This window comes from Polypterus senegalus, chromosome 18, assembly GCF_016835505.1.
Source record: "Polypterus senegalus isolate Bchr_013 chromosome 18, ASM1683550v1, whole genome shotgun sequence".
Taxonomy (NCBI): Eukaryota; Metazoa; Chordata; class Cladistia; order Polypteriformes; family Polypteridae; genus Polypterus; species Polypterus senegalus.
In genome coordinates, this window is record NC_053171.1 from 99477820 (window position 1) to 99497248 (window position 19429).

The following is a 19429-nucleotide window of genomic DNA, read 5'->3' on the forward strand; positions in this document are numbered from 1 at the left end:
TTATTTCTTGTTTTATTGAGTAGATTTTATTTCCTTTTCAACTTACCTGGTCAATGTAAAAAATGTGCCATGTCTATTACTTGGCAAAGTAACGGTGATTCTTTTTTTAAGTATTTATTGCGTCCATAAGCTTCTGTTTCACTGCTATGAAAACAGCTTAAAATGTCAAAAAGTGAATTATTCTGTGATTGTAAATATATATTTTGCATTTTTCATCTTATTATGCTTGCATTTAATTATAGAAAGAACAATCATATTAACATCTACACTTGATTATATTACCTTTAATACAACCATTTGACATATTTAAGGAGTAAAAAAGTCTGAGCCTGAGTTAAACATGATTAATATTATGATATGCTGATGGTCTCTGCATTAAACAATTCCATCCTTGTCTGTTTTACCTTTGACTATCTAAAGCTTATTCAATTTGGACATTTTAAATATTATTCAGAAGTATACGTTGCTGTCTTGAACTTATATACATCAAAAATGTATCACTTCGGCTCTAATTTAATTTAACTTACTGTTCATAAATCTTTTATAAAAATAACTGGAATTTACTTTTACAGACAAAGGCTTAAGCACTTAAAAAAAGACAGCATTTCAGTCTTTTTCTGATTGACTGTTTCCTTGTTCATTCATTATTTATGGCTGTTGTGTAGATTTATGTTATATCCTGCTTCGGGATAACGTATATGGACATTGACACAATTTTTATAATTATGGCTTTTACACCACCACAATGTATTTGAAATAAAGTAGTCATGGTAGGAATGAAGTATACACTTTCAGCTTTAATTAAAGGAGTTTACCAAAATTATCTTATGAGATGTTTAGCAATGACAGCCATTTTTCTGCCCTGCAAACATACCACCAAACACCAATTTCCTGGGGCTCAGAAGTAAACGGACTTTTGACTGACAAGCTGTCCCATAACCAAGTGGGAGCAGTTCCCTCAGTATTTCATTAACTATTAAGCAGGTAAAAGGTCTGGAATTGCATTTGGAAGCTGTCACTGCGAACTGCCATTATGAGACCCAAAGAGCTGTCCTTTCAAGTCCAAACAGGCCATCATTAGGCAGAGAAAACAAAGCAAAACCGTCAGAGAGAAGAGCAGGAACACGAGCAGTGGTCAAATCAACCATTTGGCACGTTCTTAAAAAGAAGGAACACACTGGGGAACTCAGCAACACCAAAAGGTCAGTGAAAATGGTGTCACCGTCCAAATATATTTAAACTCTTCATAATTGTATCCACTTATGTTATTTTCTCTATGTCCTATTAAGATTACCCACTGTTGCTGAAGTGGAAAGGAAGACTTGATCAGTGGCTGAATGGGGCCATGGCTTGCAGAATAATTGTGAACATGCTTTACATTGTGTACATGACTATATCTAGACTTGGATGACGAGTACATAGTATCAAACACACTTCATATTTATACTCCGCAGTGACTAAATGTTTGCCCACTAATGACTGAGAACCTCAGCCACTCCTCTCTCAACTCCAAGTTTATCTGAGCAAGCAGCGGAGTTTCCACTTAAAGCTTCACCTGGGACTACTTTGCACCTCTGGGTAAGGTACTTACAAAAGTAATGACACTGCTTCCCCACAGCAGCCCCACGGCCACCTTTTGAGACTACAACTCTTTCACAACCGTGTGGTACTCCAACCTGCGAAGTGTACTGCCCTCTAGTGATATGAGAAAGGATATTTTCCCCTGTTTGCAGTTTCCAAATGTCCTTCCTTTCCCTTAGTGTCTCTTCCAGGGAAGGCACCCCCTACCAACCAAAGTGGGCTGCCAGACATATCACAGACTCTGTTCCTATTGCAGTATGAGAAAGGAAATGTGTTTGATTTTTCCAAAACCCCATCATGCATTCTTTCAGTTTTTGAAATAAATCGTTTTAAATTGAAGTGCAGCTTTTTTTGCTCAGCGGTCCTTAAATATAATTGTTCTGCCAATCGAAACGAAATGCTGAATGTTTAAAGCTATTGTTAAGCCTTAGTGAAAACATTCTCACCGCAAACACTGAGCAAATCTAAATCAGTTAGTCATAATACTAGATTGCATTTTAAAGGTCAAACTGCTTTGGGTTATAAGGCTTATTTGTTGTCGCTGGCTCCAATATTATTACCTCCTTTCATATTGAACTGTTCTCTGTGGAAATTTTATATATCCTAAGTTATCTGATGTATTAATTTTTTACTCCTAAATCTACAGGTAGACCATATCAAAAACAGTCCTGCTTGATTATGAATTGATTCAAAGCCATATACTAACTTCTTTTCATGTAGTTTTCATAAAATATTTTTATCCAAGTAGCAAAGGGTAATTTGACCAATACAGAAGGATTATTAGTTTTATTTGGCTGTCAATTATTTCATTTCAAATATCTATAAATGGAGTTTCTATAAACAGACAGCAGCCTAATTAGATTTCATGCAACTTGGTCAGTAATAGAATTTCATTGCTTACTAATGGAAAATCAAATTAAAGTGGACTGGTACGCATGTATAGACGACACCAAGTCTGAAAAATAGTAGAACTCCTGGTTGTTTGTACATGTTTTAATAAATGTTTCCGGTAAAATATATCTCATAGTAGACTTTAGGGACGATGCTGCACTAATAAGAGAAGAAATGCTTGAAGTAAGAAGATTAGGTTCATTTGGTTTTGCTTGTTTCAAGATGATTCCTATTCAGTCACTAAAAGATCGAAAAGATTTCATTATTCATGGATATGCAGTCTCCTTCATCCATCAACCCATCATGTAATAATCCTGCTTATTCTGATTCCAGGTTATGGAAGTCAGAGCCTGACTTAGCAGCACAATGCACAGGTTTTTGGTGGTGCCCAGCAACCAGGTGGTGACATTAATACATGCTTTCTGACTGAAAAAGATAAAGCAAGACATTACCTGTACAGCTGTTGAAATTTAACAATGTAGTTGGGTGATAATGTTTTTGCTCTGTAAATACTGGAGACACCCCTGGGACCATAATTTCAAAAACTGCCATTTTCTGTTAGGACTAATTGAAAACCTGACTGACGGAGAGATAAGTGAACTAGAGGAAAATATAAAAACAAGTATATATTTTTGGGAAGTAAAGAGGATATTTTAAGTGTTTTCAATATGGATTTTTAAAGACATAGTGTCATAAGGTGATGATGGTTATTTTAAACAGATTTGGATGAGCATAATGCTTCGATTCCTCTGTAAGCAGGAAGTGGGTCGCTAGATGGTGTGTCACTTGCCCACAGATTTCTCTAACAAACACCTTTTTATGCCCTTGCCCTTAGAGCCCTCGCAGCCTTCCTTCTCATTTCCTGGTACAACCGGAGTTGCCAACAAGCTGTGCACTATGACTCCTCTCAATGATATCCTGGGTGCCGTGCGAGATGAAACACCTCCTTCTGGGAAAACCGGCAACACCAACACAACCCTCAGCAACTTTCAGGGTCTTGTCACGGAAGGTCTCCCACATTACATGGGAAACACATTAGAAACAGCCTGGTCGTGGAGTCTGTACCCGAAGTAAGTGTTAAGAATTTGAGAAAACTGCTGTAGCAGAAGAGATTTTGTGCTTCAAATCAATCTTTTGGTTGATAGGATTTTTATTGTTTAGTTTTGTTTTCATGTTTGAGTTTGAAATTTCTTTTTTAGAGAACATTTAAATTGTAAGTATGTCACGTCACCATTTTAGGAGCTGCTACAGCAAGATATTTCATAGAATCACTATAAAATGCGGGCGGCATGGTGGTGCAGTGGTGGTGCTGCTGCCTCACAGTTAGAAGACTCAGGTTCACTAAGTTTGCATGTTCTCCCCGTGTCTGCGTGGGTTTCCTCCCACAGTCCACAGACATGCAGGTTAGGTGCATTGGCGATCCTAAATTGTCCCTACTGTGTGCTGGGTGTGTGTGTGCCCTGTGGTGGGCTGCCTGGGGTTTGTTTCCTGCCTTGCACGCTATGTTGGCTGGGATTGGCTCCAGCAGACCCCCTTGACCCTCTAGTTAGGATATAGCATGATGGGTGGACTATAAATTGCAGGGCAGTGCTAGAGCCCCCCCTTTCCAAGGTACAAATCTGATCAGTTAACAATTGCTGTTAGGATTGCCTTGATTTAACTTGTAGTTTTTGGTTTCACGTTGGTTACCATCTTAACATTTTATCACATGTAAAATAACAGAATTTTGGTAAATTGGTGTAGAGGGAAATGTATTTAAAACTGCCTGTCTGTTTACTAGGACATCCGCACATTTGTACCGACACATTCAAATTAAAAAATGACATCAAATACAATATACGGTTTACATATAACAAGACTTATTTCCTTGAACCACATATTTACTTAAGACTTATAATGATGAACTATTCTGTGACTTTTGAATGCTTCCTACCTATTATATGTAAATGAACTCATTGTTAAGTGGCATCCCTAAGCCTAACTAATAAAGGAAATTATTTGGTTGGGATTGGCTCCAGCAGACCCCCGTGACCCTGTAGTTAGGAGATAGCGGGTTGGATAATCGATGGATGGATTTCTTCAGTCTGTCGGTTGCATTGAACAAGTACAGCTGAGGCTCCACCAGTTGTTGTAAATAAAGGACATCAATTTTGGAGTTTATTTGTAATTATGACTCAAGAATAAATGTTGACTCTTTATTTACAATGTATTTTTCACAATGACACTTTGCTCTCCCTGCCCATATGATTACAGTTAAACTACCTGGCTTGAAAAACTACACACAACCTTTGCAAAATTCTTTCTTTCTGTTTTCAATCATATTATGAATCTTTGAGAAAGACTTCTTTTTTGCTTTAAACATCTTAGCAGTTGCTCTTAAACATTCATTGCCTGAAGATTATCTGGGGCAGCTAGCTTGAGGAAAAGGTGGAGGTTTAGTGTCCGCCCTGCTGAGCTGCAGTGCCATTTTGTGTTTTTGTAACTGCCATAACAATAAGGTGGAGGAATCATTGAATTTCTCTGGCTAGATAAACCCCAAGAGTCTGACCCGATTATTACATGCAGTTGGTAATTATCAGCCACCCGTGTCTGCTTGTCTGTGCAACTGCCTGACATATAACCAGTCAAGAGACTCCATAATTCTGTTTAATGTCTGCACAGCCAACCAGCCCCTAATCTTGGCAGCAACTCTTCTCGACCCTTCCTATGCCTTCACTGCACTCTACTATGCCTCATGGACAATTGCTGCTTGCCTTTGCCACCAGTGCCCATTTAACTGGTTTACCTAAAACATTTGAAATCAGAGGTCATAATATGGCATCTTTTTTGATTCTCAGTTCTGACTGATCCACTTACAAATCTGAGGCCATGGTTTACTGTTGGAAAAGTAGAAAAGAGTTGCTTGTTCTCCACATGTAAGTGGTGCATAGCTGCCCCAAGCTGAAGTACCTTTGTGACTTTCAAAAGTGAGGGAAATAGCTGATCATGAGATTGACCCATGAATCTGTGTTGTAGCAGCAGTTTTGCGGATGATGATAACAACGTGGAACAAAAGTCTGAAATTATTAGTCAGTCTACATGGCCATTCTCATCTATGGTCGTCAGTTCTGGGTGGTGAGATTGCAAGAAGAGTTAGCTAAGCAATGCGAGGCGGGGGGGAGCTGTTGGTTTAGTCTTTTGCAATATGTTACAGTGATAATATGTTTTGCCATGTGCTGCTTTTTTTTTGGTATCTTCGTGTCACAGTTTAAAAGTCAACAGCATGCTCTTTGATACTAATAGTACTTTTATATTTTTACATTCTTGCTGAGTCTGAGATCAAATATAAGGCAAAAGACAGGCAGTGTACAGGAATAAGAGAAAATACATTTATTGAACCAAAAAAATGACTTGTTTCATTTTACCGTTGCTCATTTTAATCAAAGCACCTTGGAAAGTAATGAGCACAAAGCTGCAACCCAAATTCAGGATGGAAATCAACAAAGAATAAAGGCAACATGAAAGCATATTTAGCATTCCCCAAAATACTAACTGGGCAGGCAGCCAACATTCACTAGCTTACATTCCAGGAGTTACTTGACTTAAGACACTTGGGAATTTACATGCTAATTGTGTTATGAGAAAGAACACCTTTACAAAGCAGTAAAGAGAATCATTTTAAATATTGATAAAGGAGGGCATGGATCTGCTGGCTTTGTGATCTCTTCAGCCGTCAAATATTATGCTGGAACTCCAAAACATTAATAATTCTTGACCACCAGCACATGCAGTTTAGGGTGTACTCACACTAGACACCTTTGTTGCGTACCATGCCCTAGCACCATTGTCCTCCTTCCCTTCTCCCCTGCTGGCATGTGTGTTCTGGGCCCTGGCATGCTTTCATCATGACCATGCGACTTTGTGTAAAGCCAAAACAAGATCCGAACACGGAGTGACAACATGCATGTCAAGATGAGTTTACTTATTTTGGGGTTGTTTTGGAGTCGTGTAGGGCAGGATGACACTCTACCATCTTACGAATACGTTGAGTGAGCAGCACAGTGTTTTGCTGTTAATTGTGCTGCGCGTATAAGATATTTTACGGAGACAAATGATATTAAGGGAGGAATCTGCAGCTTTTCTTGTCAACTACAATTCATGTTCATGTGTAAGGTGAGAATAAAAACCTGTTTTTAACTCAAATGGTATTGAATGAAATGAGAATTGTACTATCTGACTTATCACGTCATGTCTGTTTTCTGTGCCCAGGCATGTTTAGTGATCACACTGTTCCCAAGTGCTAATGAACTGTGCTCAGGCCCACTTCTTCCAAACGGGCCAGGGCACAGTATGGTTGGCCCAGCACTGAGCGATCACACTAGTCAAACGAACTAGACTTTGCACGGTTAAATGCAGACATGTGAATTGTCAGTGTGAGTACACGCTTCAAATTGTACATCAGGATATATCCTACTTCATGAACCTGTCATCTAATGATCATAGATAGTTCCTGATCCTATATGCCATTTTTGTTTTTCTCAGTGCTCTTGGACACTTCCTCCATATGTTCTGGTCCTGTCCCTCGGTGGATTCTCTTAGCTCCTATGTTGATGATTTCACTCACTTCAATTCTACCCTGCCATATCATTCTGCCTCTTCAAATTTTGGTACTGCTGGATTTTTCCTCCTTATTCTTCTCTTCTCTTAATAATTTTGGATTAGCTGGCAGAAACGTTGCTGTTAGCCTCACGCTCACAACTACTGTATCCTCTCCCATCAACTTGGAAATCTTCTCTCTGTTTTACACTTTGAACCATCAGCTGCCCAGATCAACCTCTCGCTCAGCTCCACTGTTCAGTTTTGGACTGATCTGAAGCAATTAGTCAAGGACTGGGCAGTGGATGGACATGAATCGGGTTTCTTTCCCTTTCTTTTTCTGCCTCTTTTCTCGTTGCTCTTTTAACTGCAAGAGTCACCCCTGGTGGCCTGCACCTCTGGTTCCTATGTGACCCTTAGCTTGAGAAACAATCTTTCTGGTTGTCATTTTCAGAGTAATTGTTGGGTTTGCTGGTGGGGGGTATTTTTATTTTGTCCGCTAAATACAGTATCCCATTCAGAGTGGGCTCCTTTCATGTGACTGATACAGCAACCCTTCTCTCAATGACTATACATTGAAGTAAGCTGGTTTGAAAAATGAATATTGTGTTGATCAAGTAATCATTTTTGGGCTTTAACTGGAATGAATGAATTTCAAATCTATTTTTTTTTTCTCATTGTACAATGGTCACACTTATCTATATACTGTATATAAATTTCTTTTCGCATTTGAAACGGAAATTGCGTACGATTACGCGAAATGGAAATTACGTATGACCACAGAACATATTATAATACAGGAACTAATCACTTCGTTTGTGGATGCCATTTTTATATCGTCTTTATGAATTGTTATTATTTGTGAGAGTTATTTTACTGATTTTGAAAAGAAGTAAACACAAACACGCCATAGAAGTGCACCCCGCGTCTCCCACTCCCAGCCCACCTCTCTGGACTCCAGCGCTGAGCCGTCCGCCACCAGGCGCATTCTGACACAGAAGTTTTATTTATTCGTCCAAGTGACTGTCGCGGAAACTGCCACATTCTAACTTTTTTTTAAGTGGCAGTACTCGATAGTAGAAGTGATGAAGAAAACAGCTTTGCGTCTTTCTACTTTTTAACTGCGCCGAGCTGTAGAAGACCACCTTCAGCGGCGAGGGGTCGTGACAACAAAGTGGACGCTGGAAGACGCGGAATGTCGGGCTGCTCTGCTGAGTCGACAGCTTTGTAGTTTCGGGCAGCGTCCTCTCTTTTCGCACCATTTGTGACACTTCAAGTGCCCCGTCGGCTCCTTGGACAGTGGAAATCTTTGCGAATGAGTGTAATCGGCGCCATCGAACCGTGATTGTCTTGGTAAATTGTGGTGCACGGCTACTTACTGTCCCTTAAGGTGAGTTCAGGTCACTAAAACCCCGCAACATTCAAGGAATTCTTTTAAGAAGATGAAGGGTTTACATCTAAGAATATGTATCGACCTCTTCATGTAAAGAATTGGACTTGGGAATTGTTTGGACCTTCTGCACATTTCTCAGAATAATTAATAATTAATAAATAATAGTGCAAGGTTGTGAAGGAGGTAGTTTACCTGAAACCCCTGCAGTAGTACTCAATGTATCTTTACTTCTTAAATGTTAATGTTTTACTGTTTAATAATTTATATGCTTCTTATATGTTCTTCAAATTCTTTTATCAAAATGTTTTACTACTTAATAATTTATTTTATAAATACTACACAGCAGCTTGGATTGCCTAAAATTGATTCAAAATCAGAAGGAGTTAACAAAGTGTTTTTTAAGTTTTTTTTTTATTCATTTTATCCCAAATGCCCAAACCATTACTTCTACAACAGTATAGTAGTTCTGTCTGCTAATGCATTCATGCTGTGAATTATCTCCCTCAAACCTGCAAACTCAAGTCCTCTTTAGCATACTGAAAACCACACACATGCTAGTAATCCAGCTTTGAAATGAAGGCAGTGGCTCTTAAGAGATAATGAAAACTCTATTCCTTCTCTCTCCCTTGAATGGCAAATGAAACCAGGATAACACAGTATGAATAAGGTTAAAGGCAGAGGATTTTTTGTTTTTTAATTTAGAATAAAGTCATGCCTGCTGTCCTACTAAAGTATGTGATGCACATAGTCTTCTGAAATCACCCCAGTGTTACACTTTCAAAATATCCTTATACATTTGCAAGTAAATGTCTGTACTACAGAGAAAAAAAGCCGTTATTCCTTTTCCACCAAAGAAAGAGACTCAAAAAGTTTTGTATCCCTCGTCCCAGACTTCAAATTATTATGGTCCAGACCATGCACGTGGACTTCAAGAACCTTGGTCTTCCATTTCTTCTGTGCCTTTGTGAAGCGGGGTCCATTCTAATTTGAAATCAGCAGTTTTTCTGCAAATCTGCTGATGAAATGTTAAACATTTTAAAAATAATTCTGAATATATATCCATCCATCCATTTTCCAACCCACTATATCCTAACACAGGGTCACGGGGGTCCGCTGAAGCCAATCCCAGCCAACACAGGGCACAAAGCAGGAAACAAACCCGACTGCAGGGCATAATTCTAAATATTTTACTGAAATTTTTAATTTACATTATCAGTAGAGGTAAAATTTCTGCTGTGTAATGCATTATTCATTTTTCATATAAAAACCCTTTTGATAGAAATCGGACATTAAGGATATGATATACACGGAAAAAAAAACAAATACTTCTAAGCTTACAATAAATTCAAGGAAAGAAACATACTGTATTGATACATTTCTTATCATTGAAAAAATATTTGAAACATTAATGATATTGTTACAGGACTGTGGTTTAAAATGCTGCTTTAGGCGTTCCAGTTAAATTTGTCAGGAATTCATGGATCATGGCATAACATCCTCAAACCTACTGATTGCAATTCATGGTCACGGGGGGCTAGAGCCTATCACAGCAGTGCTGAGTACCAGACAGGGTGCCAGTCCGTCACAGCACCCACTCACACAAACACACCCACACAGGGCCAGTTTAGAGTCACTCATTAACATAACACTGGCCTTTCAGAATGAAAACAGGAATACCTGAAGGAAAACCAAAAGTGACATGGGAAAAAGGTGCAAACTCCACGAAGAGCACAACACCTGAGCACAGAATTTGACCCTAGAATGTGGGATTGGTGAGGATGCATTGGTAACCTTGCAGATTATGAGTTGTGAACGCCAGGGGTTGCTGTTGCCCCTTAAACCCAACAGACAGACACACAGGACACAGGGTAAAAGCACTAAGAAGTATTTTAATGTTTCTTCTTTGTAAGCAGTGCCTCCAAAGCACTCCAACCACAATAAAAAGGCAATTAAATGAAAACAATATTCTCAGTAATAATAATTCTCTCCTCCACACCTCCCAGCAAGCTCTGTCCTACACCTCCCCACTCTGACTCACTTGCTGGGTCTTCAGCAGTCCCTTATAAAGTCCTGGACCTGGAAGTGTTTCTGTCCTCCCGACCACATGACTGACTCGCACTTCCTGGTCTAATGAAGAACTGGCTTTTTTTTCAGCCTGGGCTATTAGGAAAGGATGAGTCCCCAGGTCCTTCGACAGCTTACCCACAGCACCCAGCAGGGCTGAGAAACCGAACTCCAAGTCCCAGGATTCCCTGCGGGAATCCGGGGCACCGCTACACTCCAGGGGAGCTGCCATCTGGTGTTTTGGGGGAGGCATTGTCTTTGAAAATCTGCCTTCCCCCATCCTTCCATAGCAGGGGCGTCCCAGCTGGGTTGAGCTGCCAGCCATCTCTTACTGGGTTGTCATCCCACTAGATCTTGAGGGGCAAAAGTCTCCATGATAATGACATTTTATCACTTATTTTGTAATTATTTGCAGTTATTTTTTCTTACCTATTAATGAAATATAGAAGGGGAGACCACCATCATATAGTGGATGAGCTGATGTACTATGAAATTCTGAATCCCTCTTTAAAGAGAGAGTTTGGACAGATACTTTGAAGGTATGTTCTAATCCTTTTCCCTAATTACTTAAGTGACATTAGGTCATGCTTTATTCATTTTATAACTTTAAAGTTTGGGATCAAGACCTTTTTAAGCAATATGCAACAATTGGGTCTAGTTGATACAAAGTGATTGGGGTACACTTAATGTGTTCAAAAAAATTAAGTTTCCTAAGTATTATAGGAAACTATGAAAAAACAGCAAACAAAGGCATTTCTACCTTTGATTACCCAAAGTATTCAATATCTGCTTACTCTCCACTATTTGTACTCACTATGCAGTTCTAATTATCCATTGTTTAGTTTCCACCAAAACCTCAATTATTGTTAATTTTCTTTAAATGCATGCCAGTTTAGTAACACAAACGTCATGAAACTGTGTTTACTTATTTATTTTTGCCCCTACTCATATCAGGTTTAACTCGGTAATTCATTAGTTGTTTTCTCGCCAAACAAAATTTTTACATGTTTTCACTTTACAATTGGTGGCTGTTTGTAATGTTTCATTTGTTTAATTCCTTTATTAGCTTTGGCTGTAATAACACGAGTTAACGACCAAGTTGTACAGTTGGCTGTGTGCCCATTTGTTCTGTTTTTGTGCATTTTGTCATTTAATTTCTTTGTTTCTCTTTTTTTTTCCCACGTGGCCACGATTTCTTGATGTTCATTGGGCATGTGCAAGTGACGCTGTAGCTTGATCATGCGAGTTAGTGTAAGTAATCACATGACATTCATTCTCCCTCCCCTATAAAAGCAGGCTTTAATGCCTGACTAACAACAGAGTACTGACTTTGAGAGGGTTGCCCATACGTTTGTTTTCTTGTCACATTTTCTCTAGCATACTGTACTTTCTGTACTTCTTGTCAAATTATTGTGTTCATACGAATTACTTATGAATGCTGTGTAACTCACTTCAGATTTTTGTTATCTGGCGCCTCTTGACTCCCTGGTACGAGAACACTGCACTAAATTGGCAGTAACTTGATTTTATGCCTTCAAAGATCAATGGAATTAAGAATATCTATAACACTTTTTTTCATAGGCACCTTTGGTCTTAAAGTAATGCTAATGTTATGGTGAATCTTCTGGGGTCACGTTTTGAGCAGAGTATGCTACTGTGATAATATGCTGTGAGGGTCTTTGTAAAAATGTGCAGTGAAGCAAACCCCAGATATGTCTTCTCTCATGTAAAGCTACAAGTGTATAATAGTGATGGGTCGTTCTTGAACGATTCGTTCATTTTGAACGAATCTTTAATGTGACTCGGGAAGAACGAGTCATCTCGTGGGAGTGATTCGTTCAGTCGCACATGCGCATTTGCGCAAATTCCTATAGTTTCTGTATTGGAATTGATTCACCTGTTTCGAGTCTTCGGGTTTTTCGAGTCGTTCGTTCATCACGTGACAGCCCCATAAGCTTAACCTAGTATGCAGTCTGAGCCGGAAACAGAATTGATTAGTTCATCTCTCGAGTCTTCGGGTTCGAGTCGTTCGTTCATCACGTGACAGCCCCATAAGCTTAACCTAGTATGCAGTCTGAGCCGGAAACAGAATTGAACGAAATGACTCGAAAAATGATTCGTTCATTTTGCTGAATGAGACTCAAAGATCCGAGTCAGTAAAATGATCCGAACTTCCCATCTCTAGTGTATAACATGCACATTGTGTGTCTGCCTCCTTCTCCTTGATATTCTGAGCCACTGGTAACCTTTTTTAAAATTTGTATGGCCTTGCTTTCTTCCAGCTTGATGATCTTTTATCTCTGAGAAAAAGTCAGATTTTTAAGGTATTTAATTGTGTTTAAAAAGGGTATGTCTGAATGTACAAAGAGAAGATAAATAATTCTGTCTTTTGAATGCATATATTTGTTATTGCACCACTTTTTTTAGCATTTTGTTCTGTTCTCTTTTACTGTATATAATTTTGAGTTTGCTAGTAATACCTGGACAATTATCACATGATTTGACTGATTATATAACCTGCTTTTGTTATAATTAATTCTGTATTGGTATGGCCCTTCTCTGTAAACACATACTGGAACTCAACCTCAGGTCTGCAATGAGAGTATTCATGTTTGGTGAGTATTCTTTAATAGTTACACCGCTGCTTTATTCTAAAACACACACTAAGGAAATGCAGCTTAGCCTCTGAGGTTGTGTATGAAGTATTTTTTATGTAACACATGCTAAGGTAGCCCCCTAGTTAAGAACTTCACCCCTGAGGTTACATATTAAAAAAAAAACACTACTATTGTTAGTTGGATTGCTTTCCAGGAGTCTTTTACTTTAAGCATTGTAAATGATAGTAAGTCACGGTAAATAAAAACACTATATCAATTTGTAACTTATTTATACCACGGTCTTTTGAACTAAACACAATCATCAGATTATTGTTTCACACCTCTTTTCTGTTGCCGGGTAGGAGACGTGATGGTATAGTGAAGCGGGTTGAGCTCAGAAAATTAACATCTCTCTAAACTCAAAAGCAGGTCAAATGACTGAAAGGTAAAACAAAAATCAGAATTTTAAAATTCAAAATGGTTTTACAAAACAAATTGGTAATGACATCATAAAACTTATAAAATACAGAGAAAATGAACTTGGGAGAGCTTCATCATGTTATCACATTATTCCAAAGTGAAATAGTCCTTAGAGCAGTGCTGCTCTAATCTAAATCAGATAATAGTTCTTCCCAGTTTGAGTAATTAATTCTATCTATTAAGTGCACAACTTTGTCTAATGTATTACCTCAGCTGATGTTCCTAGTATTGTTTGCCTTAAGGAATAAAAAATCAGTGCTTACAAGGTTTAAAAGACTCAGATACTCTGTTAATAAATTTATAAATGTGCGGGTAGGAGCTAGACACATACAGTCATATGAAAAAATTTGGGAACTCCTCTTACAGTAAATCTTTGGATTTTTGTTTCTCATTGGCTAAGCTTTCAAAGTGCCAACTTCCTTTAAATATATGACATGCCTTATGGAAACAGTATTATTTCAGCCGTGACATTACGTTTATTGGAGTAACAGAAAATATGTGATATGCATCATAATAAAATTAGATAGGTGCATAAATGTGGGCACCCCAACAGAGATATGACATCAATACTTAGTTGATCCTCCTTTTGCTCCTTTGAGCCTCTAGACGGCTCCTATAGCCTTTGATGAGTGTCTGGATTCTGGATGGAGGTATTTTTCACCATTGTTTCATCCAAAATCTCTCCAGTTCAGTTCAATTTGATGGACAGCCTGCTTCAAATCATCCCATAGATTTTCGATGATATTCAAGTCAGGGGACTGTGACGGCCATTCCAGAACATTGTACTTCTCCCTCTGCATGAATGCCTTTGTAGATTTCGAACTGTGTTTTGGGTCACTGTCTTATTGGAATATCCAACCCCTGCGTAACTTCAACTTTGTGACTGATGCTTGAACAATATCCTGAAAAATTTGTTGATATTGGGTTGAATTCATTCGACCTTTGACTTTGACAAGTGCCCCAGTCCTTGAGCTAGCCACACAGCCCCACAGCATGATGAAACCTCCACCAAATTTGACAGTAGGTAGCAGGAATGTGGTGTTCTTCTTCCGCCATGCAAAGCACTTTTTCTTATGACCAAATAACTCCATTTTTGTCTCATCAGTCCAAAGCACTTTGTTCCCAAATGAATCTGGCTTGTCTAAATGAGCATTTGATACAACAAGCGACTCTGTTTGTGGCGTGAGTATAGAAAGGGCTTCTTTCTCATTACCCTGCCATACAGATGCGCTGAATTGTAGAACGATGTACAGATACACCATCTGCAGCGAGATGTTCTTGCAGGTCTTTGGAGATGATCTGTGGTTGTCTGTAACCATTCTCACAATCCTGCCTCTTCATATGCCACTCCTGTATTTTTCTTGGCCTGCCAGACCTGCTGGGTTGTTTTAACAGCAACTGTGCCTGTGGCCTTCCATTTCCTGATTCCATTCCTTACAGTTGAATCTGACAGTTTAAACCTCTGAGATGGCTTTTTGTAGCCTTCCCCTAAACCAGGAGACTCAACAGTCTTTGTTTTCAGATCTTTGGAGAGTTGCTTTGAGGATCCCATGCTGTCTGTCTCTCTTCACAGGAGAGTCAAAGGGAAGCACAAATTAAAAATGACCACCTGAAATATCTTTTACCACTCATGATTTGACACTCCTGTCTATGAAGTTCAAGGCTTAATGAGCTAATCCAACCAATTTGATGTTGCAAGTGATCGGCATTGAGCAGTTACATGCATTTAAATCAGAAAAATGACAAGGGGACCCAAATTTTTGTACAGCCAGTTTTTCACATTTGATTTAATTTCGTACAACTAAATACTGCTTCACTGAAAATCTTTGTTCGGAAAACACCTGAGAACTCAGATGTTCCTAGGAAGTGAAAGACATTTTTTGTTGAAAGTAAATTATTATGCAGGCTGAGAGAGGTTCCCAAACTTTTTCATATGACTGCTATCCAAATGGCTGCAAGATAGTAACGTTTGTTTTTTACAGCTTCCCAAACCATTTTTTATGAACAAGTGTACTGTACAGAGGAATTTGAGGTGACCAACTTCATGTCTGTAAAGTTTTACACTAAGCTACCACACAATAAAAATAAAATCTACAAACAACGCTGGGACCTTCACAAGGCTCCGTCTCCTTAATGGAGTAGTCACTTTTTTTTTGGATTGGTCATGCTGATACTCCATCTTAATTATAAGGAGTGCCCCGAAACGTCTTTATATTCTGGAGTATTAAAAGCAACCCTTTCCTTTCCCTGTCACGGCGGTCATGGCAGAACTATGGACTGCTGAGGTGTTTCCATTGAATCTCTAACAAATCATTCTACAGAAGCCCTGTTTTGTGGTCAATATCAGCAATATGACTTTAGATTAACACATTAATAACAGTAATGCATTGCAATGTTCACTACAACAATAACAATAATAACTATCTGCATATGCACAGATGTGAGGACATGTCATAGTAGAGGTTACGTTTCCTTTTATTTTTAATCTAATTCTTAAAAATATTCTTATCACAGAGCCATGTTATCAAAATCCTTCAGCTTCCAAATAAATGCATAAAACTTTTAAAACAGCAGGGCATGTAAATCCTTGGAGACTCATTATGAAAGCAAGTTACTAAGCATCATACAACAACGAGAACACAACGTAAGTCCTCTGTATATCTGTATCCCAAATGGAGTTATTCTTTAGAAATTCTGACAGTTATGTGAATTTCAAAGAAATGATGCAATACTTGAAAATTCGTTGTACCCTACTAATTCAGTTTCCAATATAAAATTAGCCACACTTGGTGCTAAATAGGGAGAGGATAATGAAGATGAATTAATGGGTTCATTAAAGATAAATGTCCAATACTGACAAAAAAGAGAAAAAACAAGGAACATTTGGGAGAAAACACTGACATATTCTGTATGTTAGTGTTCTCTTTTTTAATAACAGCTACAATCTGAAATCATAAGATATCTTAGCACATCCATTATACATGACTTTCAAATAGTTGCAGAGGTTGCATGGTCCATTTATCATCTGGCTTGCTCCTTACTTATTTATGTATTTAGTAAAATATTTACACAAACTAGAGCCTATTTGGTAAATATGTAAATACATACTGGACAGTTCATAATGTAAGGTTTCACTGATCCAAAAAAGAACTTTAATTGCCCCGGGGTAATGGAGAATTTAAGCTCTAAACTCATTAATCAGCCTATAATGTGGACACAAACAGGGCAAGCACAACTCCCAGGATCGTTTGCTGCACTACAATAAAACAATGCGTTCTTGTTTAGGGTAACATGTCCAGAGGTGTAGTAAATGAGTTCAAGCTCTTACCTGCTTGGTACACAGTGTACCACCGAGGCCTTCTGCTTAAGACTTATTGATATTTATGGGATTCTTTCAAAGAAGCCACAGAATGGGTCAAAGATAAATTATTAAGCAAAAGCTAACAAATGAAACATAAGATGCCAAATAAATGTAATAATAACCACCGATAAATAAATAAATGATGCAGTGTGTGTCCTGATGGTTTGTGCTACCGTTAGTCTTATAGAGGTGTTTACTGAATATACAGTAATATATGATTCATTTGTGGCAATGTGGTTTGCTGGGTAGCACCACTGCTGTATGGTACTTGGGGAGTACTAATGCAGAGAGGGATGGTGCCAGGGAGCAGCCACAGTAAAACTCCTTTGACTCTGTTTATGTAGACTTCTGCAAGAATCGCTGCCTTTCTGTCAGTTCTGGCTGATGCAGGAAAATGGCCCAGCTCTGTATACAACGTGTTCTCCTGCTGATGGGTCTGCGTCTCAGCCACAATACCTTGCACACAGTCATTCGACCCATTTACAGTTCAAACCATATATTAAAATGCATGACAAAAAACAATAATATGAAAAACAGGGAGACTGCTAATGTGCAAGAAACATCCATCAATCCATTATCCAACCCGCTATATCCTAACTACAGGGTCTCCTGGAGCCAATCCCAGCCAAAACAGGGCACAAGGCAGGAAACAAACCCCAGGCAGGGCGCCAACCCACCGCAGGGCACACACACACATACACCCACACACCAAGCACACACTAAGGACAATTTAGAATCGCCAATACACCTAACCTGCATGTCTTTGGACTGTGGGAGGAAACCGGAGAACCCAGAGGAAGACACGGGGAGAACATGCAAACTCCACGCAGAGAGGACCTGAGAATCGAATCCTGGTCTCCTTACTGTGAGGTAGCAGCGCTACCCACTGCGCCACCATGACACCCGCCAAGAAACAGAATATTGAAAATTAAAATGATTTGTTTTATACTCTAATAGCAGAGTGAAGGTATATCACAGAACTTGTATTAGAGAACTACCTGATAATGGAAGTTTAGAAGCTGGAAGGAATGGATGGGTTTAAATGATATGAGGTGTGACAATTTAATTTCTGAAATGGCAATGTAGTGTTGCCCATACTACAAAGAGCTACTTAAACGTTTGGAGCTGTTGAAAGTGGTGTATGGTGGGGACGCTATGAAAAAATCAAATGTCTTTGTGTGGTAGGAGAGGTTCAAGGAGGGGTGAGAAGATGATGGCAGAAGTGGATCATCCATCATGCCAATGCCCCAAGCCATGATGTGCTCAGTGTTTTGCGATTTGCTGGCTATGAAACCAAGTACCAAATTGGATCATCAATCCTATTCACCTGATTTGTGAATGGACCCCCTTGTGATTTCTGGCTCTTCCCAAAAATGAAACCTTCCATGAACAGACAAAGATTTTCATACATTTCTAACATCCAGCATAACGTGACAATGGTATTCCAGAAATACAGCAGCAGGTATGTTTCCAGCAATGGCAATGTTGTCCAACTAAATATATAGGAGCAGAAGGAGATTACTTCGAAGGGGACAGTAACTGCTAGTGCACACACATGCATACATTTTATCTGCAAGTTCATTTTGTGAATTACATTCTCACACCTCTTACCTCTTAGATGAATTTAGAAACTGAACTTTTCACAAAGTAAAATGAGATTTGAAATGCATTTTTTGTTGTCCACACTATTAAAAATTCTTATTTTTGCTGTATGCACTTTCATACTTCTTCTGTGACACAATTAAAAAGAAATCTTCTGCATGATGGCCATGCAGTATTTGTGATGTTAATGTGTGTCACTGAAAGTCCGCAGTAATGAATTAATCAGCACAGACAGCCATCTTTAGTGCATCATCAATGCTTCTCTGAGTTGAATCTTCAAGTGGTCTTATAACTACTACATGCCATTTTTGGGCTTTTTTAAGAATAGGTTACGTTAGGGTAAAATATAGCTGCCCTGATCAAATCGAACTACAATAGATACTACATATGTATTCCATTCTTCTTCTTCTTCTTTGGCACATGTATCGTCACTTCATTAAAAGTTTGTTTTGCTGGTGCCTTCTTGCTAACAGTACACATTTATCATAACCTTTCAAGCATAACTCAGTGGCTCTGTCAAAATCAAACTTGCTGATGAAATAAAAATCTGCTTCCTCACTTTGTAGGAAAACTGCACTGCCTCTAAAATGAGAATGAGGGACTTAGGTAAGAAATCATTACCTCAAAGCTGCCTCACTATTATTTCCTTACTTCTTCCATTTTTTCTGCCCTTCTCTTAGCTGCTTTGTTGCTTGACCGTCATTTAAGAGGGTTCTGTTACATACTGAAATGTGTATGGCTGCTTTACAGTCAATACGTTACATTCAATTATATTTTAACTTTCAAATGCACAATTAACTCTGTAATCTGCAAGTCTGTTACTTCATACTATCTGTTAGCAATACAATGTGGAGGCCTATGCCTGGGCCTTTCTCTTTTTGTCAC